The sequence below is a fragment of the Microtus pennsylvanicus genome, chromosome 1 (assembly GCF_037038515.1).
Source record: "Microtus pennsylvanicus isolate mMicPen1 chromosome 1, mMicPen1.hap1, whole genome shotgun sequence".
Lineage (NCBI taxonomy): Eukaryota > Metazoa > Chordata > Mammalia > Rodentia > Cricetidae > Microtus > Microtus pennsylvanicus.
Window position 1 is genome coordinate 83,239,426 of NC_134579.1, and position 24,405 is coordinate 83,263,830.

The 24,405-nt window shown below is 43.6% G+C and overlaps 2 pseudogenes; one reads left to right on the forward strand and one right to left on the reverse strand.

Annotated features, from left to right (window-relative positions):
• The window catches only part of LOC142847571 (replication factor C subunit 3-like), a 204,159-nt pseudogene that overhangs the window by 141,790 nt on the left and 37,964 nt on the right, over positions 1–24,405 (reverse strand).
• Positions 14,897–17,554, forward strand: LOC142847522 (MLV-related proviral Env polyprotein-like; annotated as a pseudogene).

A 24,405-nucleotide genomic window follows, 5' to 3' on the forward strand; every position in this document is an offset into this window, starting at 1 on the left:
ACACATTAGAATAGTACATGAGTGTGTCAGGGAGGTTATAATATCCAGGTCAATTAAAAACTCTCTTCACTTTCATTTTACATGTGTGGGTGATTTGCCTGAATGTTTGTCTCTGCTGCACATGTTTGCACTGCCCAAAGGGGTCACAAGAGGACATAATATCTTCTGCAACTGGAGTCACAGAGGGCTGTGAGCCCCCATTTGCCTGAGTGTACTGCAACCTGGGTACTCTCCAAGAGCAATCATACAGTAAAAATTTTACTAAAATATCTGAGTAATGTGTCCCAGTGATGCATCATTTGTACTTTGAATTATGCCTTGCAGAATATTCCATGGTCAGTGGTTGCTCTGTACTGTCAGCAGAGGTTATCATTTCTAATGGGAGCAGCATTCATTAACCACCTGATAAGTGAACATTTATACTTTTGTACACGCACTCCAAGTATTTCTGGTTCCTAACTATGTGGAAAGATGCTCATGTATATGTACATGTTACATCATTTATACAAGGTTCACATTTTTATTTGAAATATTGTAATTTAGTTTTATATGCATAGTTTTGTTTTAAATTCTTCTCTGAGATAATTGTATTCCTGGAAGTATGTCTTAAATTCAACCCAAGTTGAGGGCTGCAAGCATCAAGAATGAAGCATTTGCAGACTTAATGATAAATATGCATATAACCCTTAAAGACCCTTTTGACTGATAGAGGAGTGGGCAGGTAAGTCTGTTAGTGAGATCTCTGAAAGCTTTTTAGAAAATAGAGGTGCAGGAAACAAAAAGACTTGTTGTTTTTAGGGCACATCCCTCAATAATTTTATTTTTATTTTTTTTATTTTTTTATTTTTGGTTTTTGAGACAGGGTTTCTCTGTGGCTTTGGAGCCTGTCCTGGAACTAGCTCTGCAGACCAGGCTGGTCTCGAACTCACAGAGATCCCCCTACCTCTGCCTCCCGAGTGCTGGGATTAAAGGCGTGCGCCACCATCGCCCGGCTTTCAATAATTTTAAAGTAAAGTGAATGGATGATGAATGCTGTAGTAGTCAATTCTTGATGATTTAGGCAAACTCTCAATGGTGTGTACTATGGGAAAAAGGGAAGCTTTAAGCAATAGAAGACACAAGTTGCATTTACTAAGGAATGCAGAATTAGAACAAGATTCTGTTGGAACCAGAGATAGCAGAAGTTGTTTTGGGTACATGAGTTTTCTTTGATAGGCAAATGTCCATGCAGAGATAATACATGAACTTACCTCACAATATTATGGGCCTTATGAGGCTGTGGCAAGGAAGGAAGCTTGGCTCCTTCCAGCCAGATTTGTGTGTCCTGGGATGATATCAGAGAAGATAACATGCTTAGTCTGGGGAACACATTCTGGCCCTGCAAGGTGCTAGAGTGAACAATAGATAACCTCGGCATCTCCAACCATATGAGTGTTTGTGAAATCTGTCAATTTTCTTTTGACATCTTGAGGTGAGACTTGAGGGTTATGAAGCCAAGCTGTACCATGTGCCACTGTGAATAGGCTTGAGGAGGCTGTCCCCTAGATTTCTGAAGAATGTAAAGGGAAGAAGAAAAACTAGCTGACAGCAAGACTCCCTTTCCTGTAGAGGGATGGTTTAGGGCTGTCATCCAGAGATTGAGAATCTCAAGGCTGCATTTTGAGTATCAGGTAGGCAAAGTCTTATCTCTCAGTTCATTTCCTGAGCACCTTCCAGATTCCATGGGTGGGTCGAGAGAAAACATTGTGGGTCATAGGTGCAGTCAGGTCATTTGGAAGAGAGTGAAGCCTATTTGTGTGGGAGACTGGTGAGATTAGAGGCAGGCACATGCAGAATGGTTTTGTGCATATTTGGCTGGGGTGGATAAGAATATCTCCTGATTTGGAGAAGTGTGTTTATGGAAGTGTGATATCTCACAATTATTTATTGCAAAGGCCAAGCTGGGTGGCGTAATAACCAGGCTAGCTTAATATGAAATAGTAAACTTTAATGAGGGAATAGCTTACAACACTAGGGATCCAGTGATGAACAGGAAGTACAAAAAGGGACCTGCGGGGCTCACGCCCGCCAGATTTATACCTAAACATTAGCCCAAGGCTAACACACCCCCTTGGGCTGGGTTTCCCCTACACAGGCCTCTTTCCTAGTTGCTGGAATTTGCTGATAATCCATTATACCTTGTTTTCTAGATCTTGTCACATCTCAGATTGATTTGCAAACCATATTCTCTCTCTCTCTCTCTCTCTCTCTCTCTCTCTCTCTCTATCTATCTATCTATCTATCTATCTATCTCACTTCTCACTTCTGCTTCTTTACCACAGCACCACTCTGTATGTTCATAAAACTTTTCATACCAGTTTTGCCAGATGTTTGGTTCTCAACTTGTTGGTCTCTACAAGTCCCTATTTATAAAAAAAAGTTGCTAATCACATTCACCTGCTTAGGGCTTCCATATCTGATATGGCACAGATCACCTGACAGACCTCATCAGCCCTAAGTTCTAAGGAACATGCTTCTGTTGAGAAAGTCCAGAGATCTGGAGAAAATGAATTTCAGCCTAACGATGGGCTGGATCCTCTTTACAAGAACTGTCAGAAATAGGAAATTGAGGTTAGGCTATAACCAAACTCTTTGATTTAATAACCCCAAGCCTCTCCAAATGCCTGTCCTTCTCATGATCTCCCAATGGGTATTGTACTGAAAGCCATTAACAAGCACATATATCATAACACCTGGCTCTAGGCCAAGGAATTTGGGTTTGTTTGCTGATAGAAGGACCATAGCAGTGATGTACATCATATTCTATCCCATGATTGTGTGCCTCTTCTATCTGTATGTGTGTGCATGTGCACGTGTGTTTCCAACTTAGGGTGCCTCTTCACAGCCCCGACAGACCTCTTACTAGTCACTGCTCTTGCCTCAGTATATTGATTCAAGGTCTGGACCATCATATTGTTTCTAGGACTGTTTTTTCTAAATATCTGAGGTATCTTCTGGCCTCATGTGACTCCAACCAGACACGTCAAGAGTGAATTACATCTTCACTCACAACCTTATAGCCTGAGTGAGCTCTGCTGATTCTCCAGGGGAAATTTTTTATTACTACCTGTATAAGAGCTTCCTTCTTCCTTTTTGACCCCAGAGAGGCTCCTGATATGGCTGCTTGGTTTAAGGTCATTTTGGAGTGAGGAAATGAGTCAGAGGTAATGGCTGTACCATGGACAGAAGCAGACCCCTCCCTGGACATTCTGTTGTATCCTGGAGCCCTGATTCTCTGTGATGTCATCAGTGTTGTGGCAACACCAACTGCCTGTGGGGCATCTGCTCATTGCCTACTGGTTTTGGACATAGCCATGTTGGCAAGACTGAGCAGGCTCCTTGGGAGACAGAAGGGAGAGCGTAACGAGACTAGAGGGAGGCAGAAGGAAGATGGCCTTCAACCTCAGTGTCGCTCATCAAGACATAAATGGTTCTGGGGAAAACGCAGTGAGTCCTGGGGAGGGAGTGGGGAGTTTCTTGATGGTGGAGGGCCTCAGCTTGGTTTTTCATAGTGAGTCAGAGGATCTTAGAGCTCGTGGAGGTAATGAATCTATCCTGCTTCTCTCTGTTACTAAAGAGTAGACCTGGAGTTTAGGGTTTCTGATGCTTAGATTGGCAGAGAGCCAGTAATGGTCAACCCTGCAGCTGCTGTGCTAGGGGTCCTCTGTTTTGACTCTGAGTGGAAAGGAAGGAGAGAGGGATGAATGAGGTTTCAGTTACAGCACTGAGTTTCACCCACACTGGATTTCTTTTGGTTGGGGGTCACTAATAACAGGAAGAGTAAAATCCTATGGCCAAAGCTGGAGGATCTCAAATTTTACCTCACATCCACTTGCAGGGTAGGAACCATTGGGTATTGCTGCATGTCAGTGACCCCTAAGGTTTCTGAGTTCCTGACTCTCAATAGCCAGTCATCTTTAACTTGACTTTAACTTGAGTGCAGGAATGAGCCATCACTCTCCCTGCAAGTGTCTGTTCTTGGTGAGTGAGGGCTCACCTGTGGATGCCCTTAGGTGTCTCCAGCCTGTCCTGTCACTAGGTGATCTCACCTTTGCTAACATCATGATGGATGGAATGTACTCTGCTGAAGTTTGGCGGAAATTTTCATCATTACCCATGTGACTTATCTTTGGTCTGACAGGTCACCCACAATCCCCATCACCCCCACACATTGTAACAGCCTTGTGGATATTTCCTGAGGTACTCATTCACTTCATGAAACTGAACTTCATTCCACATCAACATGAGCTGATTTCTTAGTATCCTTCACTTCCCATCTTTTTGATTAGGAGGTGAAGAGCCATTCCTTGGGAATGTTTAGAAAATGAGTCTTGACCTTCATAAATTATGAAGTATTAAATTACAATTAATTATAGTCTAACTATCAGAGAGCTGCTGACGAGCTACCCCTGTGTCTCAGGGAAGGAACCTGGAAAAGCCAGCTTGGCTTTTGGTGAACTTGGGAAGAGACAGTTATGAGATAAGTGATGGCAGTTGGCAGAGACCCTAACAGTCCGTTCTCTGGACATTCTGCTGTATCCTAAAGAGTCGTTGGCATCTTTTTTTTGAAATCAACAGTGTTGTGTTCTTGGGGCACTCATTATGTGTTGAAATAGGAGCGGCGGGTCAGCGTCCCGGGCACCCAGCAGCCCGCACGGCTAGCTTTACCCGAAATAATTACACAGAAACTGTATTCTTTTAAACACTTCCTGACCCTTTAGTTTCAGTTTCTTATTGGCTAGCTCTTACATATCGATCTAACCCACTTCTATTAATCTGTGTTGCCCATGAACTGGCTTACCAAGAATGACCTTAACCTGCGTCTGCCTGGTGTGGGAGAATCATGGCGACTCCTGATTCAGCTTCTTTCTGCCAGCATTCTGTTCTGTTTTCTCCGCCTACCTAAGGGTTGGCCTATCAAATGGGTCTAGGCAGTTTTTTTATTAATAAGAAATCACTCCCACATCAATTATGTGCATATAGGGTTCACCAGAAGACACAATGGCAAGATTGAGCACACTGGTTGGCAGAGAGATCTGACTTTCGAAGGAGGAGATTGTGGGTTGAGTTGGACCTTACAGAAATGGGGTTTAGTAGCTGGGATCTTGGAAGAGATGGTTCTATGTTGCTTCTCTGGGTTACTAAAGTGCAGACCCATAGTGAAGGATTGCTGCTAGTTAGTTTGGCAGAGATCCAGGAGTTGTCAAAGTTACAGCTGCTGTTCTGTGAGTTCCTTAATTTTATTTTGAGTGGCAAAGACCAGCAGGAGGCACAGACTAATGGGGTGTGAGAGTAGGTTGTTGCTACAACTCATCATCAGTGATTTCTTTAGGTTCTGTGAGTATCCCATGGGAAATTCCCCATCTATGCACCAGGGTCTCAGACATTCAGTTACTTCTATTCCAGGCCACACTAAGAGACTGAGAGTCTCTAAGCACTGGAGACTCCAGGAATTTTCTGTATCACATCAGAAATGAGTTGATATTTCCAAAGCAGCATGGCTGGGTGACATATGCCTTTCAGGGCCAGTGGGGCAGCAGGAGGGGCTGATACACATAGCTAGCCACAGTGAGTGGAGACAGAGGCATGGCTTATGGGCTCCCAGTTTGAGGAGTTGTCCTGATCCTTCACTGTGTTCCATGCATTCACTCTTCCTTGGCCTCTTCTTCGAACTCAACATGATCTCTCCTGGTCCTGTGCCATACTACTGCATAAATTCACTAATATTTATCTACCTGCAGGGAGTGCTGGAAAAACATCAACCCCAAACTCTGTTACTGGGCAGGAGCAGCGGATGAACAAGGTGGATACGCTGACCCTGCAGCTTCAGACGATGACCCAAGAAAGGGATGAACTTCGTGGAATTCTGGCTAATTATACCAACAAGGATTTGAACAACAGGTTGCCATTTTGTCTAGTTCCTGAGGGCATCTGAGAGGCAAAGCTGAACCTGGGAAGGAGTGATATCAGGACACAGGCTGTGTGATTCCTCCAAATAAAAAGCAGAGCCTGTGGCCTGGATCAATCTGGGGATGGGGCAATAGTTGTGAGCTCTCAGCATACATTTCATGAGGCCTTGACAGGTGTTGGCTTGTGGACGATGCTAGGTGCTGTGAGTTTATGGTGAGTCTTTGTGCTTAACCAGCAGGTGCTTGAGTACTGGCTGCTCCTGGGAGCAGCTGCAGGGGCCTAGTCGTCTTGGTGCATCTCAGTGTGTGACTTGAGGTCTGAACTTCATCACTGCTCCTCTCTAGTCTGATTTCTTATATTCTGAGACTATTCTGCCTGCCTATATTTATTTGGCATCCTCCGTGTATGTGTGTGTGTGTGTGTGTGTGTGTGTGTGTGCGTGTGTTTGTGTCCTAGCAGTTGGGGTCTGTGGCATGTGGTTCTTTCTGTGACACAGTTTCCAGGTGATCCCACTAAGTTCCCTTAGGGTCAGGGAACTCCACTAGACCAGTGATGGTGCTCCTGGCCCGTGTGCTCACCTTGGCAGCCCATTGGAATCCACTGGAGACTTATATATCTATCCTTAAGTCAGGTCTGCTCGCTGTTAACACTGATTTTGTGCTTTAGACATCCAAGTAACAATAGGAACCTAGGATCAAAAATCCCCGTTCTGAAGACGGGAACAACATTATCATAGATTTCTGGTGGGATCAGACTTGTGACACAGGCTCCCGAGGACTTAACTATTCTATTCCAGGCCCATTAATGGAACTCATGCAGCTCTGGATCACTCCCTTTGCACCCCTGATTGCTGGTCTGGGGCCACGTCAGCAAGTTTAAACGGCACCAGGTTGTCCTCGTTCATAGCTATCAGAATGTGACATTGACTGTGCTGGGGTGTTTAGGGCACAGCCTGAAATCATAGGATTATTAAGTCCAGAATTCACGGGGTTCTTTGCTCTGGGGCTATGCCCTAATACAGGCTAAATTTTGAGTTGGAGATGGTGAATATGGAGCATAAGAAAGTGATGTTGGATCTACAGAAATTCCCCATGGAGATGAGAGAGGCCTTGTACAAGTGCAAGGAGCTGACTGAGGAAACTGTCTCTGACAGGTGAGTGACTGACTTCACTGGGACTCTATTCCTTGGCAGTGACTGCTTTTGCCATGTTTTTGCCTTTGAACCAAAGTGAGGACTTTCCTTTTGGCCTGTCTCCCTATAAAAAGCAGTCTGTCTTATGCTCTTGACTTGGACCTACTGGACTAGTTTTGCTAAGATGAAGTATCTGTGAGCCCATCATAACATTGTCCTGCCAGGCTCAGGATCCTCTCGATAGAAAATCTATTTGTACCATGATAAAGGTGTCAGGCATTTGTGGGTCTTGGGGACTCTGGTAGGGGTTTACAGAGGTGATCCCATTCTACCCATAGATAGAATATATTTCAATTGGGTCTGCTGTCCTCCCTCACAGAATGTTTGTCTTCTACCTCTCAACCTGCTGATGCTTTCCCAATACCATGGACAGTTAAGTACATGTGGTAGGAGGCAAACCCTGCTCTCAGAAGTACATGCATTTCTTTTATTGTAACAGTTTTCAAAAGCAGTCTGAGTCTTTCTGTAATTTGGCCATTCTCTGACATTTGACAGCCACTAGTGTATCCTGGCATGGTGACTGTGGGCTCTGGTCTAGGGCTGTCTGGGGACATGGGAGTTTGCATGGGTGATGTGGGAGATGGAGGCTAGGTAGGTCTCAATGTGTTTTTGTGATGTTTCAGCATCCTCCACAACCAGCTCCTGAATGAGCGAACTCAGTTGAAGAAAAAAGTGAGCATGTTGAGAGAGGAGAACCGAAAGCTATGGAGGGAGCAGATTTCAATGCAAGTGGCCTGTGAGAAGGTGAAGAATCTCTATGAAAAGACTGATGAGAAGTTCTGTGAGCTATGTGATGAGTTGGATAAGGTAGGCTGCAGCAATGTGGGCAGGCTGTCCACCATCAGTAGTAATACACACACACACACACACACACACACACACACACCCTCACACACACGTGATCATCCACCCACTTTTCCAGTAGCTCACTAACATCCTGTCCAATTGTTGATTTCTGTGATTATTCCAAGACTTTCTAAGGATTTAGCATCTTGTGAGATCAATGGCTGAAAACATCTTTGAAAGAAAAAATCCCCGTGTAAATGTCAAAGGGGTGGTTATTGTCTACATTTTTTATCTTCTCTCATGTTTCATCCCTTGAACCTCCTTCCCTCCTCCCAGTCATTCAACCCCTCTTCCCCGGAACCCGGGTCCACTCCTCCTTAATTTCCCTTCAGAAAATAGCAGTTCTCCCATGGTTATTTGATCTAATTATTAAAATAACATTAAACCTGGGCTTTGCTCATGTTTGTTACACATTCTAACAATGTGATATATCACCAAATCCTTTTAAAGTCTTGAGAAATGATCACACTACGTTCCAAAGATTAGCTTTGAACTCACAGTGGAGTTCAGTCCAGACTTTAATGTTCAGTCCATCTGTCTCAGTCTCTGAGTAGCTAGGATTAAGGTTTTGCATCACAAGCTCAAACTTAGTCTAAATACTTAAATAATTGATGCTCGAACCAAATGTCCAAGGTCAGTAGATTATACGTTTGTGCTTTCTTTTTGTTGTGTTTTTTTTTTTTTTGGTTTTTTCGAGACATGGTTTCTCTGTGGTTTTGGAGCCTGTCCTGGAACTAGCTCTTGTAGATTAGGCTGGTCTCGAACTCACAGAGATCCGCCTGCCTCTGCCTCCCGAGTGCTTCCAAAGGTCCTGAGTTCAATTCCCAGCAACCACATGGTGGCTCACAACCATCTGTAATGGGGTCTGGTGCCCTTTTCTGGCCTGCAGGCATACACACAGAATATCGTATACATAATAAATAAATTAAAAAAAACTTCAGTTAATCCAGAGTTTATTAATTTTTGTCTGCATGACCTGCACACTGATGATATGCACATTGGTGAAACTGAGATTATTATTGGTAATAATTTCCATATTAGCATGTGGAAATCAATATGTGTTTTAAGCTATAGAAGCTATAGTAATGTTTATCTTAAAAATTTACTTAGGGCATACATGTTAAGAATTGAAATGATGGCCAGGTGGTGGTGGTGCAGACTTTTAATCCCAGCTCTTGAAAAACAGAGGGAAGCAGATCTCCTTGTGCTCAAGGCCAGCCTAGTCTACAAGAGCTAGTTCCAGGACAAGCTCCAAAGCTATGGAAAAACCCTGTCTCGAAAAATTTTAAAAAAAATTAAAATGTTATCTTTGTGGTGTGTCCTTCCCCATGTCTTTTGATTAATTTTGGTTTGAGGTCGATTTTGTTAGGTATTAAAATAGCTACACCAGCTTGTCTTTTAGGTACATTTGCTTGGAAGATTTTTTTTCCAATTCTTTACCCAGAGGTAATATCTATAATTGATGTTGAAGTTTGTTTCTTGTATGCAGAAGTAAAAGGGATCCTGTTTCTGCATCCATTCTGTCATTCTGTGTATTTTTATTAAGGAAATGAGACCATTGATACAGAGAAATATCAAATGATTAATTCTTGTTATTTTGCTGAATGTGTATGTTCTTGTACATGTATATCCAGAAGTGTGCGTTGAGGAGTGAGTGTGTGTGTGTGTGTGTGTGTGTGTGTGTGCATGTGAGTGTTCAACCCTCCACTAAGAACATAATCTTCTAATGAACAGAAACAGGATATATTGGTGGAAAGACGACAATTCCTGCTGAAGCTGAGGGATCTGGTCACCAAATATATAGAAATGGCTGAAAAGCTGCAGAATCCCTTCGCTGTCTCCCAGATGAGGTAGGATCCCAGGCCACGAAGAGGGAGTTATATCAAGTAGTTCCCCAGTACCTGAATCTCTGTCCTATTTGGGTTCCTGGCCATTTGCATGACTTTTCAGTCAAAGCCAGGGAAAAAACATCTGAGAGTATTGGGCTGGCTCAGTCAACAGAAATGTCTGCACAGGAAGCAATATGTGTTATCCTTAATCTTTCTCAATTGTGTGCACTTCTTCAATTCTGAGTGCTCTCGTGTGTTCTGAGTGCATTGATCCTTCCTATGGTAGTCCCAGACCTAATAGAGGCAGTGTTAATTGTGGAAGACGCTGTCTCCTCCTGCCACTTTATTTTCCTCCAGGAGTATCAGCTTTAGAGATAAAATCCTACACTAGGGAAGATTAGCATACAGCACCTTCTTATTGATTATGGGTTCTCTGCAGTTTGCATCTGTTTCCTGTAAGGTTTCTCTGGAATTAAAATCACATTTACAGTTTGACATGTTGAATCCAAGGAAGTTTCTGTGCTGAAGGAATAAGCCCAGCCTTCACTGCAGTGTTGTGTTTGCTCCTCTTCAGGGCCTCATACAGTTAATTTCCCAGGTTGCTCACAGTTTCCTGGCATCTGTTCAAGGCCTGTGACCCAGACATTGCTATACTGCTGTTTTTTGCAAAAGAATGTATCTAAACTATTGGAGTAATGGGCTGTTTTTCTAGTTCACCACAGTGTGTATTTCTCAGCTCACTTTCTAGCAGTTTTAAAGGTGGAGAAAAAAGAAACTCAGGTGCTGTCTTATCCTTGAAGAAGCAAGGAGTGAATGAGCCCAGCTCAAATGCAATGCTGGATTTCCCAGTTGAGTAGAGCTGGTGAGAGCTCAAAAGCTGACAGGGCAGGTCCTTAACAGACCTGTGTTCCAGCCATTTCCTCCCCTAAGATGAAAACCTCCAGCATGATCTGGCTACAGTCCAGGATGAGAGCCTCCTGCAGACAGACCTGCTGCAGCAGGAGCCCTGAGTGTGCCAGGCCAATGAGCCACCATTGACTACTGTCCACTGCAACCTTGGCATTCATGGGGTGGGTTTTCTTCCTTGATGTTTGTTTCCCATGTGTGGACAGTCCCTGGTTTTGTCTAGGCTGTGGTCCAATGAGGCTTCCTATGCATCTGATTGCCTTTCCTTCTCTGACAGCTCCGCTTTGGAGAACTGAGGAGGCTGAAGGAAGCTTCACACATTGTCCACTTGAGCAGCAACACCTACTGAGAAGCAGACCCCTCCTTGTAGCTGTGAAATAACCAGTGACGAAAATCTCCACCTACTGCAGGGGATCCATCGCCAATCTGATTCATGTTCTGTTGACCCACTATTCCTGGAGAAAGGAAATCATCAGAAAGAAGCCTGACATTCAGAGGACCCACCAAGAATGACTCCAAATCCCGACATTGGTCAGCAGGTGGACCCTGAGTGGCGCACAGCAGCATGGGGAGGATATGCTGCTGAGCAAGGCTTCCTCTGTCAGTTTACTCTCCATGTCTTTAGTAAGCCGGCTGCGCCCTCCATATGTGGTGAGGACTCTCACGAGAAAGACTGTACTGATGCCGTGCTGTAGTCTGTTCACACCACAGGGAAAGAACAGGATTCCCTCTCCTGTGAGTGCTGAGGGAGACTCCATGTCACAGGAAAGTGTTGGTGAAGATAACGCACTACAGAGACTACAGCATCCCTCACCTGTGTTAGTCATTGATCGTCCATAAAGAAAATGTCAGGGGATTCTCCAGTTTCACATCCTGGACTGGCACGTCAGTCCTGAGAAAGGGTCTATAGAGGAGGTTTGGTCACCTTTGGTGTCTTTAGGGAGCCAGATGCTCTCGATTGATTTTTTGGATCTAGAGCTAGAAACTATTTTTAGCTTAATTGGAGCAAGGGTTCTGGTTTGGGTTTGGTTTTCATTTGTTTGGATATTTTTTTCTGTGCTTTGGTTTAAATTTTGTTGTTGGTTTTTAAATAATTTATTCTTGTTGTTTTAATAGTTGGCTAAGGCTCTACCCTGTATATACTGACTACCCTTTCTAAAGTTCCTATTTAGTATAATGAGTATTTTTATGAATAAAATCAATTTTCGACTCCTCAGTTTTACAGCCTTTCTTGAGTCAGATGTGGGGTTGCTCTCCTGTGACTACAGAACTCATGGGCAGAGATGGATTTCTGCACATGCCAAGAGCCTTGGTTACCCAGAGGTTTCGCATCCAGGCAGGTCTGCACACGTCTACACAGGAGGGTAGTACCTTGGATGTGGATGGCCTGACCTACTCCTGTCTTTACTACCAAGACTTTCTGTTACAGTCATATTTAAGAGAATGTCATGAAGAAGGGATATGGAAATAAAGGAACTCCTTGTTCTGCACTACATTAGTTCTATCCTGGTGTCCAATCACAATTGCACATTGTGATCCCGGGATAGCAAACCACTGAAAGTTGCCTTTGAAATGCATGAGCAAAGGGTGCCCACAGCAGAGGGGAACTGCTGAGCTGCAAGTTTGTATTCTGGAGATGCCTTCCAACCTCTCACTCCTAAACCATGTATGTCACATGGGGAAGCTGTAGAGTAAGGGCCTGCTCCAACACTGTCATCTACTTACAGTAGGAATATTGGGAACAGAGTCAGAAGGATTCATTCAAAGCTCTGAAATGGTCCCACCCATTGGTTTATGTCACAAAACAGTTGATAAAATTCCATAAGGCTGTTTCATATAGGTTACTCAAAACATCATTTCATCTGCTAAATTTAAGAAGTGTGAGTTTATGGTTTAGAGAGATTGTTCGGTAGTTAAGGGCACTTGGGTTTGGTTCCCAGCTTCATAAGGGGGCTCACATCCTTTTGAATCTAAAATTCCAGGGGACCCAATACCTTCTGACCTCAGCACCAAGCATGCATGTAGAGCATATACATGTGTGAAAACATTCACACACAGGCATACATGTAAAATTAAATCTGAGTGTTACAAACTAACTTATTGCTACAAGGCAGATGAGAAACCTTGTCTACTTCTACTATTAAATAATATCTCCAGCTTTTTCTCAGGCTATCTCAGAATTTAGCATACTACATTTACATCAAATACCAAGGTTGCTGTTTTTTTTTCTAATAAGACCCTAGAGTAAAAGCTTGATTATAAATATCCAACAGTATAAAAAGTATATAAAAAAGTACAAGAAAAGGGACGGGAAGGGAGAAAAATGTATTGCTCAATAAAAACAATAAAATGAAAAAAGGTACAGTTATCGTAAATGCTTCCTCTTTTTATTTAATGTTAGTTTGTAGAGTAGTTTCAATGCTATTTTTCAGTGTGAATTATGATAAAGAGTAGTACAGATCTGAGTCATCAGAACTTCGGTAATGCTGTAGCATTTGAAAATATTTCGCTATCTCTAGGGGAAGGACATGCTACTGAATTATGACAAATTGTCATGAGAAGAAATAGTTTACCCAGACATTTTAAAATGCTTAACCACTGCCTCTCCACAGAAAGACTAGATAACATGTCTTTTATCATACAACAGTCCCAACTCTGTCCCTGGAAATCCTCCTAATTTCATTTATTTGGTGGTGTTAAACAATTAAAAAGACTCTTTACAGCACCGTCCAGCTTTCCTATGAAATACTCAGCATCTTAAATATTCTGTACACTTTTTTCTTGCAATAAACTAAGCACTCTCTTAGAGTTGGTGGGTGGGCAGATGGGTATCCAATTTAAAACTGCATTAGAAACTGTCTTTTGGTAGGATGGTATGTATCCAAGTTAAAAATAGAAAGGTCAGTGTGTTATTTTGTAGTCTTTTCAAAGTTTAAATTGTTCTTTGTCCCCTTCTACATGATGCTCAGTCACCACTCCTGAGTGGAGATAGGAGAGGCTTCTCATGAGCTGCTTTCTACTGCTGCAGCAAGACTTGAAGACATATGTATCATTGAGAACTTCCCTAATTTGGCCCTTATACAGAATCCCACAACATATTTTCTGTCTTTTTGGGTAGGTAATATACAAAATGTAAAACCTTGAGTATTATTAGAGCTAGAAGTCATCTCTGTATCTGAAATGTCATCTCACTGGTTACTGTAGCAGGGAAACTGAATTGCAGAGCACTTGAACTGTGTTGGGATTTTGATGGGGATTGCATTGAATCTCTAGATGGCGTTTGGTAGGATTGCCATTTTTATTATGTTGATCATAACTATCCAAGAGCATGGGAAATCTTCCCATTTTCTGGTATCTTCTTCAATTTCTTCAAAGACTTACTCAAATAGGTCTTTCACTTCTTTGTTTAGTGATACCCCCAAGATATTTTATGTTATTTGTGGCTATTATGAAGGGTAATGTTTCTCTGGTTTCTTTCTCAGCTTATCATTTGTATATAGGAGGGCTACTGATTTTTCTGAGTTGATCTTATATCCTGCAACATTACTGAAGGTTACCCACTGTAACAGTGGCAGAGATGGCTCAGTGGGTAAGAGCACTGGCTGCTCTTGTAGAGGACCTGGGTTCAGTTCCCAAACACTCCCATGTCAGTTCACACCCATCTGTAACCCTAGTGGCAGGGGATCTGAAATCCTCTTCTGACCTTTAAGTGCACCAAGAATACAGTTCACAGATGCATGTAGGCAAAAGCTCTTTGGTATAAAAAAAAAATAAGAGAAAACAAACTCTACAAATAAAGATAAATTTCTGTGGCATAAATTTGAATGAATTTATAAAAGAATGGATGAATGAAATGGAGGAAACTTCCTAAGCACTCAGATTGGATGCTCAGACTGTCATTGATGTGTCTTTAATTCCATCGAATGTTTTCTAAAATGTAACAGAGGGTGAGAATAAAGGGACGAGGATTGCACCATGAATTTCCCGTGCTGGACCGGAGCAAAGGAACTGGGGTGGAGAGGCTGCTGCAAGCTTTGCCGGTGACTATTTCAGGCTCCATTCGGGTACCATAGTCTCTAATCCGGAAGTCGTCTGCTGCTGCAAGTGACCCGCGGTTTGGAGCTCGCGGGAAACTCGTCTAGCAGGCTGGCGCACTGGTGGGACTCCAGCTGCCATGAGCCTCTGGGTGGACAAATACCGGCCGTGCTCCCTGGCCTGGCTGGACTATCACGAGGAACAGGCGGCGCAGATGAGTAACCTGGTGAGCAGACCAGGACGGCAGAGGCCCGCACGTTCCGCTGCTTCCTGAAGCCCGAGGATAAGGGAGTGAGAAGGCAGGCGCTGCAGGGCTAGTGGGGACCCAAAGTGACAAGTTCCCCGGAGTGCTGCTTCTGCTGCCCGGGGTCCCGTGAGCTTGGGGTGCGGACCTGGCGGAGGCTGCAAACCCCGGTTGTAGGAAGGGCTGGGGCCCATAGGTCTCCTGCTGCAGGTAGCTAGATGGCGGGCTGATGGAGGGGACAGTGCCCTGCACCCTGTTCGTAGTTACTAGCCTCTTCGGAATCACAGCTAAGTCCTTTCTGAAAACGAGGACTTATTTTACCTAGTGCCTCTATCCTCCATATGAGAGTTTTTGGAAGAATCGGGAGGGAAGTGGAAGATATGTTTTAGTTGTCTTTTTTGTTGTTGTTCTTATAATGCGTGCAATAATATAAAAATCAAGTATTATACTTCATGTGTATGCACAGCGGTTTTTACAGTAGCTTCAATGTTAAGTTTCCTAGCCATAGTATGGGCATATTTTATTGATTCCTGTGGCTACTTGTTTATATTCTTAGGACAGGGGTTAGTATAGTATTCCTACGCCTTAATGAATTTACTTTTAAAGTCTACATCTTCTCATCGGATCAAGCCCTCATGCCCATAGTGCCCTATAGTTTGATGTCATTCTCTTATTGCTGTCTCCTAAGCTGGATACGGCTGTCACCATCCAGGGGGGCTACATGGGACGAGAAGCAAAGATTTCTATGTATGCCCTGGACAGAAATTGTGGGGGGCCAGCAGAGGGATACTGCGCTCATTGAGGTTGTGAAACAACAGGGGATGCTTACTGGAAACCATCCTCAACTTGGGACCTGATCACCCTTAGACAAGGAACCACTCCGGGTTACCTAGGTGGGGGGCCATGGACATGTGGAGGAAAAGCATGTGGCCCCTGTTACGACTCCACCTCCGCTACTAATGTCCAGGGGGCCACCCCGGGAGGCAGATGTAACCCCTTGGTCCTTGACTTTACCACACGAGGGAGAAAGGCATCCTGGGACGGACCCAAGTCCTGGGGATTACGCCTCTATCGACAACAGGGGCATGACCCGGTCACCATGTTCTCCCTAACTAGACAGGTAATGAGCGCTGGCCCTCAGCTATCTATTGGACCAAATCCAGTCTTACCCAATCAGAATCCTCCTTCCCGCTCAGTGCCAACATTTCCCCCAGCCTTACCCCGACATATCACGGAAAAACAGTCAGCTTATACCAGCACTCCTGATACTGATAGCCTGCCCCCCACGACTAGGGAAACCGAACAGCAGTCTCCACAGTACCAGCAGTCTTCCCAGCACCTCGGGACTGGGGACAGACTGCTCAATCTGATACAGGGAGCATATTTAATTCTCAATGCCACTGACCCCAATAAGACCCGAGAATGTTGGTTATGCTTAATTTCCAGACCCCCCTATTATGAAGGGATAGCGGTGGCAGGTACCTATGCTGTATACACCTCGCCACCCACACAGTGTACTGGTCTTCCCCAACACAAACTAACCCTGTCGGAGGTATCAGGAAAAGGACTCTGCATGGGAACAGTCCCAAGCTCTCATCAAACTCTATGCAATACTCTTCAGCCCGTTCCACCCGGTTATTACTTAACCGCACCAAGCGGTACCTACTGGGCTTGTAGCACTGGGCTCACTTCTTGTCTATCAACAACTGTACTAAACCTGACCTCTGATTATTGTGTTTTAGTTGAATTATGGCCTAAAGTTACATATCATGATCCTGACTATGTTTATAGTCATTTTGAAGGAAGACCTCGTTTTAAACGAGAACCAGTGTCCCTGACTTTAGCACTGCTACTGGGGGGGGCTAACTGTGGGAGGCATAGCAGCAGGAGTAGGAACTGGGACTTCTGCCCTTATAGCCACCAGCCAATTCAAACAACTTCAAGCCGCAATACATACAGACATCAAGGCCCTAGAGGAATCAGTCAGTGCTCTTGATAAGTCCCTGACCTCCTTATCAGAAGTTGTGCTGCAAAACCGTAGGGGGCTTGATATACTGTTTCTACAAGAGGGAGGCCTTTGCGCTGCCCTAAAAGAGGAATGTTGCTTTTATGCAGACCATACTGGCTTAGTCAGAGACAATATGGCAAAACTGAGAGAAAGACTTAAGCAGAGACAGCAGCTATTTGAGTCAGAACAGGGATGGTTTGAAGGCTGGTTCAACAAGTCTCCTTGGTTTACTACTCTGGTCTCCTCCATCATGGGTCCCCTAATCATTATACTCTTAATCCTACTTTTCGGACCTTGTATCCTAAATCGTTTGGTCCAATTCATGAAGGACAGACTCTCGGTCATACAAGCCTTGGTTCTCACTCAGCAGTATCATCAGCTTAGACAATATGATCCAGAACATGTCAAGAGTGTTCGCTAGTTGAATAAATGATTTTATTCAAATTTACAAAAGGAAATGGGGGAATGTAAGACCCCTACTTAACAGCATTAATTTAACAGCAGCAATAACGCTATTTTACAAGGCTTAAAGTTTGAGCTAAGACAGGGGAGTTTAATTTAGAGATAAGGGCTTTGGTCAGCTTAGGGGCGGGGGCGCTGAGAAAGGCAAGATATCTCTGGTCAACCATCTGGACTTCCAGCAGGGGCGCTGAGCAAGGCAAGATATCTCTGGTCAACCATCTGGACTGCCAGCAGGGGCGCTGAGCAAGGCAAGATATCTCTGGTCAACCATCTGGACTGCCAGCAGGGGACTTGGGGTCCAAAAGAAGAATTGCACCCTAGATAGGCCAGGGCAGCATGTATATCTAATTTCTTGGAAACCGCGAAATTGTACTCAGTTTGAACCCGAGCCTTATTTGAATTGCCCAATCAGAACCCTGTAACTATGCATCTTGCTTCTGTTCCTGCGCTTTTGCTTCCCTACCCTATAAAAAATCCACTGTCACAACTGGAAGGTGCACTAGTCCCCCGAGCGACTACGCCCCAGGTACCTGTGTACCCGAATAAACCCTCTTGCTGATTGCATCCGCACATGTGGCCTCGCTGATTCTTGGGGAGGGTCTCCCCAGACTGAAAGCATCCCTCCTTGGGGGTCTTTCAAGCCTATGGGCCCAGCCCTTCCTACAACCGGGGTTTGCAGCCTCCGCCAGGTCCGCACCCCAAACTCACGGGACCCCGGGCAGCAGAAGCAGCACTCCGGAGAACTTGTCACTTTGGGTCCCCGCTAGCCCTGCAGCGCCCACCTTCTCACTCCCTTATCCTCGGGCTTTTCAGGAAATGGCGGAACGTGCCGGCCTCCGCTGTCCCGGTCTGCTCACCAGGTTGCTCAGCTGCTCTGCATGTTCCTCATTATAGTCCAGGCGGGCGAGGGAGCACGGCCAGTATTTGTCCACCCAGAGGCTCATGGCAGCTGGAGTCCCACCGGTGCTCCAGCCAGCTAGAAGAGTTTCCCCCAAGCTCCATACTGCGCGTCACTTCTGGCAGTGGACGACTTCCGGATTAGAGACTATGGTACCTGAATGGAGCCTGAAATAGTCACGGGCAAAGCTTGCAGCAGCCTCTCCACCCCAGCACGGGAAATTCATGGTGCAATCCTCGTCCCTTTATTCTCACCCTCTGTTACATTTTAGAAAACATTCGATGGAATTAAACACACATCAATGACAGTCTGAGCATCCAGTCTTAGTGCTTAGGGAGTTTCCTCCATTTCATTCATCCATTCATTTATAAATTCATTCAAATTTATGCCACAGAAATTTATCTTTATTTGTAGAGTTGGTTTTCTCTCTCTTTTTTTTTTATACCAAAGAGCTTTTGCCTACATGCATCTGTGAACTGTGTTCTTGGTGCACTTAGAGGTCAGAAGAGGATTTCAGATCCCCTGCCACTAGGGTTACAGATGGGTGTGAACTGCCATGGGAGTGCTTGGGAACTGAACCCAGGTCCTCTACAAGAGCAGCCAGTGCTCTTACCCACTGAGCCATCTCTGCCGCTGTTACAGTGGGTAACCTTCAGTAATGTTGCAGGATATAAGATCAACTCAGAAAAATCAGTAGCCCTCCTATATACAAATGATAAAGAAGCTGAGAAAGAAACCAGAGAAACATTACCCTTCATAATAGCCACAAATAACATAAAATATCTTGGGGGTATCAGTAAACAAAGAAGTGAAAGACCTATTTGAGTAAGTCTTTGAAGAAATTGAAGAAGATACCAGAAAATGGGAAGATTTCCCATGCTCTTGGATAGTTATGATCAACATAATAAAAATGGCAATCCTACCAAACCCCATCTAGAGATTGAATGCAATCCCCATCAAAATCCCAACACAGTTCAAGTGCTCTGCAATTCAGTTTCCCTGCTACAGTAACCAGTGAGATGACATTTCAGATACAGAGATGACTTCTAGCTCTAATAATACTCAAGGTTTTACATTTTGTATATTACCTACCCAAAAAGACAGAAAATATGTTGTGGGTTCTGTATAAGGGCAAATTAGGGAAGTTCTCAATGATACATATGTCTTCAAGTCTTGCTGCAGCAGTAGAAGGCAGCTCATGAGAAGCCTCTCCTATCTCCACTCAGGAGTGGTGACTGAGCATCATGTAGAAGGGGACAAAGCACAATTTAAACTTTGAAAAGACTACAAAATAACACACTGACCTTTCTATTTTTAACTTGGATACATACCATCCTACCAAAAGACAGTTTCTAATGCAGTTTTAAATTGGATACCCATCTGTCCACCCACCAACTCTAAGAGAGTGCTTAGTTTATTGCAAGAAAAAAGTGGACAGAATATTTAAGATGCTGAGTATTTCATAGGAAAGCTGGACAGTGCTGTAAAGAGTCTTTTTACTTGTTTAACACCACCAAATAAATGAAATTAGGAGGATTTCCACGGACAGAGTTGGGACTGTTGTATGATAAAAGACATGTTATCTAGTCTTTCTGTGGAGAGGCAGTGGTTACGCATTTTAAAATGTCTGGGAAAACTATTTCTTCTCATGACAATTTGTCATAATTCAGTAGCATGTCCTTCCCCTAGAGATAGCGAAATATTTTGAAATAATACAGCATTACCGAAGTTCTGATGACTCAGATCTGTACTACTCTTTATCATAATTCACACTATAAAATAGCATTGAAACTACTCTACAAACTAACGCTAAATAAAAAGACGAAGCATTTACGATAACTGTACCTTTTTTCATTTTATTGTTTTTATTGAGCAATACATTTTTCTCCCTCCCCGTCCCTTTTCTTGTACTTTTTTTATACTTTTTATACTGTTGGATATTTATAATCAAGCTTTTACTCTAGGGTCTTATTAGAAAAAAAAACAGCAACCTTGGTATTTGATGTAAATGTAGTATGCTAAATTCTGAGATAGCCTGAGAAAAAGCTGGAGATATTATTTAATAGTAGAAGTAGACAAGGTTTCTCATCTGCCTTGTAGCATTAAGTTAGTTTGTAACACTCAGATTTATTTTTACATGTATGCCTGTGTGTGAATGTTTTCATACATGTATATGCTCTACATGCATGCTTGGTGCTGAGGTCAGAAGGTATTGGGTCCCCTGGAATTTTAGATTCAAAAGGATGTGAGCCCCCTTATGAAGCTGGGAACCAAACCCAAGTGCCCTTAACTACCGAACAATCTCTCTAAACCATAAACTCACACTTCTTAAATTTAGCAGATGAAATGATGTTTTGAGTAACCTATATGAAACAGCCTTATGGAATTTTATCAACTGTTTTGTGACATAAACCAATGGGTGGGACCATTTCAGAGCTTTGAATGAATCCTTCTGACTCTGTTCCCAATATTCCTACTGTAAGTAGATGACAGTGTTGGAGCAGGCCCTTACTCTACAGCTTCCCCATGTGACATACATGGTTTAGGAGTGAGAGGTTGGAAGGCATCTCCAGAATACAAACTTGCAGCTCAGCAGTTCCCCTCTGCTGTGGGCACCCTTTGCTCATGCATTTCAAAGGCAACTTTCAGTGGTTTGCTTTCCCGGGATCACAATGTGCAATTGTGATTGGACACCAGGATAGAACTAATGTAGTGCAGAACGAGGAGTTCCTTTCTTTCCAGATCCCTTCTTCATGACATTCTCTTAAATATGACTGTAACAGAAAGTCTTGGTAGTAAAGACAGGAGTAGGTCAGGCCATCCACATCCAAGGTACTACCCTCCTGTGTAGACGTGTGCAGACCTGCCTGGATGCGAAACCTCTGGGTAACCAAGGCTCTTGGAATGTGCAGAAATCCATCTCTGCCCATGAGTTCTGTAGTCACAGGAGAGCAACCCCACATCTGACTCAAGAAAGGCTGTAAAACCGAGGAGTCGAAAATTGATTTTATTCATAAAAATACTCATTATACTAAATAGGAACTTTAGAAAGGGTAGTCAGTATATACAGGGTAGAGCCTTAGCCAACTATTAAAACAACAAGAATAAATTATTTAAAAACAAACAACGAAATTTAAACCAAAGCACAGAAAAAAATATCCAAACAAATGAAAACCAAACCCAAACCAGAACCCTTGCTCAAATTAAGCTAAAAATAGTCTCTAGCTCTAGATCCAAAAAATCAATCGAGAGCATCTGGCTCCCTAAAGACACCAAAGGTGACCAAACCTCCTCTATAGACCCTTTCTCAGGACTGACGTGCCAGTCCAGGATGTGAAACTGGAGAATTCCCTGACACTTTCTTTATGGATGATCAATGACTAACACAGGTGAGGGATGCTGTATTCTCTGTACTACGTTGTCTTCAACAACACTTTCCTGTGACATGGAGTCTCCCTCAGCACTCACAGGAGAGGGAATCCTGTTCTTTTCCCTGTGGTGTGCACAGACTACAGCACGGCATCAGTACAGTCTTTCTCGTGAGAGTCCTCACCACATATGGAGGGCACAGCCGGCTTACTAAAGACATGGAGAGTAAACTGACAGAGGAAGCCTTGCTCAGCAGCACATCCTCCCCATGCTGCTGTGCGCCGCTCAGGGTCCACCTGCTGACCAATGTCAGGATTTGGAGTCATTCTTGGTGGGTCCTCTGAATGTCAGGTTTCTTTCTGATGATTTCCTTTCTCCAGGAATAGTGGGTCAATAGAACATGAATCAGATTGGCGATGGATCCCCTGCAGTAGGTGGAGATTTTCCTCACTGGTTATTTCACAGCTACAAGGAGGGGTCTGCTTCTCAGTAGGTGTTGCTGCTCAAGTGGACAATGTGTGAAGCTTCCTTCAGCCTCCTCAGTTCTCCAAAGCGGAGCTGTCAGAAAAGGAAAGGCAATCAGATGCATCGGAAGCCTCATTGAACCACAGCCTAGACAAAACCAGGGACTGTCCACACATGGGAAACAAACATCAAGGAAGAAAACCCACCCCATGAATGCCAAGGTTGCAGGGGACAGGAGTCAATGGTGGCTCATTGGCCTGGCACACTCAGGGCTCCTGCTGCAGCAGGTCTGTCTGCAGGAGGCTCTCATCCTGGACTGTAGCCAGATCATGCTGGAGGTTTTCATCTTAGGGGAGGAAATGGCTGGAACACAGGTCTGTTAAGGACCTGCCCTGTCAGCTTTTGAGCTCTCACCAGCTCTACTCAACTGGGAAATCCAGCATTGCATTTGAGCTGGGCTCATTCACTCCTTGCTTCTTCAAGGATAAGACAGCACCTGAGTTTCTTTTTTCTCCACCTTTAAAACTGCTAGAAAGTGAGCTGAGAAATACACACTGTGGTGAACTAGAAAAACAGCCCATTACTCCAATAGTTTAGATACATTCTTTTGAAAAAATAAACAGCAGTATAGCAATGTCTGGGTCACAGGCCTTGAACAGATGCCAGGAAACTGTGAGCAACCTGGGAAATTAACTGTATGAGGCCCTGAAGAGGAGCAAACACAACACTGCAGTGAAGGCTGGGCTTATTCCTTCAGCACAGAAACTTCCTTGGATTCAACATGTCAAACTCTAAATGTGATTTTAATTCCAGAGAAACCTTCCAGGAAACAGATGCAAACTGCAGAGAACCCATAATCAATAAGAAGGTGCTGTATGCTAATCTGCCCAAGTGTAGGATTTTATCTCTAAAGCTGATACTCCTGGAGGAAAATAAAGTGGCAGGAGGAGACAGCGTCTTCCACAATTAACACTGCCTCTATTAGGTCTGGGACTACCATAGGAAGGATCAATGCACTCAGAACACACGAGAGCACTCAGAATTGAAGAAGTGCACACAATTGAGAAAGATTAAGGATAACACATATTGCTTCCTGTGCAGACATTTCTGTTGACTGAGCCAGCCCAATACTCTCAGATGTTTTTTCCCTGGCTTTGACTGAAAAGTCATGCAAATGGCCAGGAACCCAAATAGGACAGAGATTCAGGTACTGGGGAACTACTTGATATAACTCCCTCTTCGTGGCCTGGGATCCTACCTCATCTGGGAGACAGCGAAGGGATTCTGCAGCTTTTCAGCCATTTCTATATATTTGGTGACCAGATCCCTCAGCTTCAGCAGGAATTGTCGTCTTTCCACCAATATATCCTGTTTCTGTTCATTAGAAGATTATGTTCTTAGTGGAGGGTTGAACACTCACATGCACACACACACACACACACACACACACACTCACTCCTCAACGCACACTTCTGGATATACATGTACAAGAACATACACATTCAGCAAAATAACAAGAATTAATCATTTGATATTTCTCTGTATCAATGGTCTCATTTCCTTAATAAAAATACACAGAATGACAGAATGGATGCAGAAACAGGATCCCTTTTACTTCTGCATACAAGAAACAAACTTCAACATCAATTATAGATATTACCTCTGGGTAAAGAATTGGAAAAAAAATCTTCCAAGCAAATGTACCTAAAAGACAAGCTGGTGTAGCTATTTTAATACCTAACAAAATCGACCTCAAACCAAAATTAATCAAAAGACATGGGGAAGGACACACCACAAAGATAACATTTTAATTTTTTTTTAAATTTTTCAAGACAGGGTTTTTCCATAGCTTTGGAGCTTGTCCTGGAACTAGCTCTTGTAGACTAGGCTGGCCTTGAGCACAAGGAGATCTGCTTCCCTCTGTTTTTCAAGAGCTGGGATTAAAAGTCTGCACCACCACCACCTGGCCATCATTTCAATTCTTAACATGTATGCCCTAAGTAAATTTTTAAGATAAACATTACTATAGCTTCTATAGCTTAAAACACATATTGATTTCCACATGCTAATATGGAAATTATTACCAATAATAATCTCAGTTTCACCAATGTGCATATCATCAGTGTGCAGGTCATGCAGACAAAAATTAATAAACTCTGGATTAACTGAAGTTTTTTTTAATTTATTTATTATGTATACGAT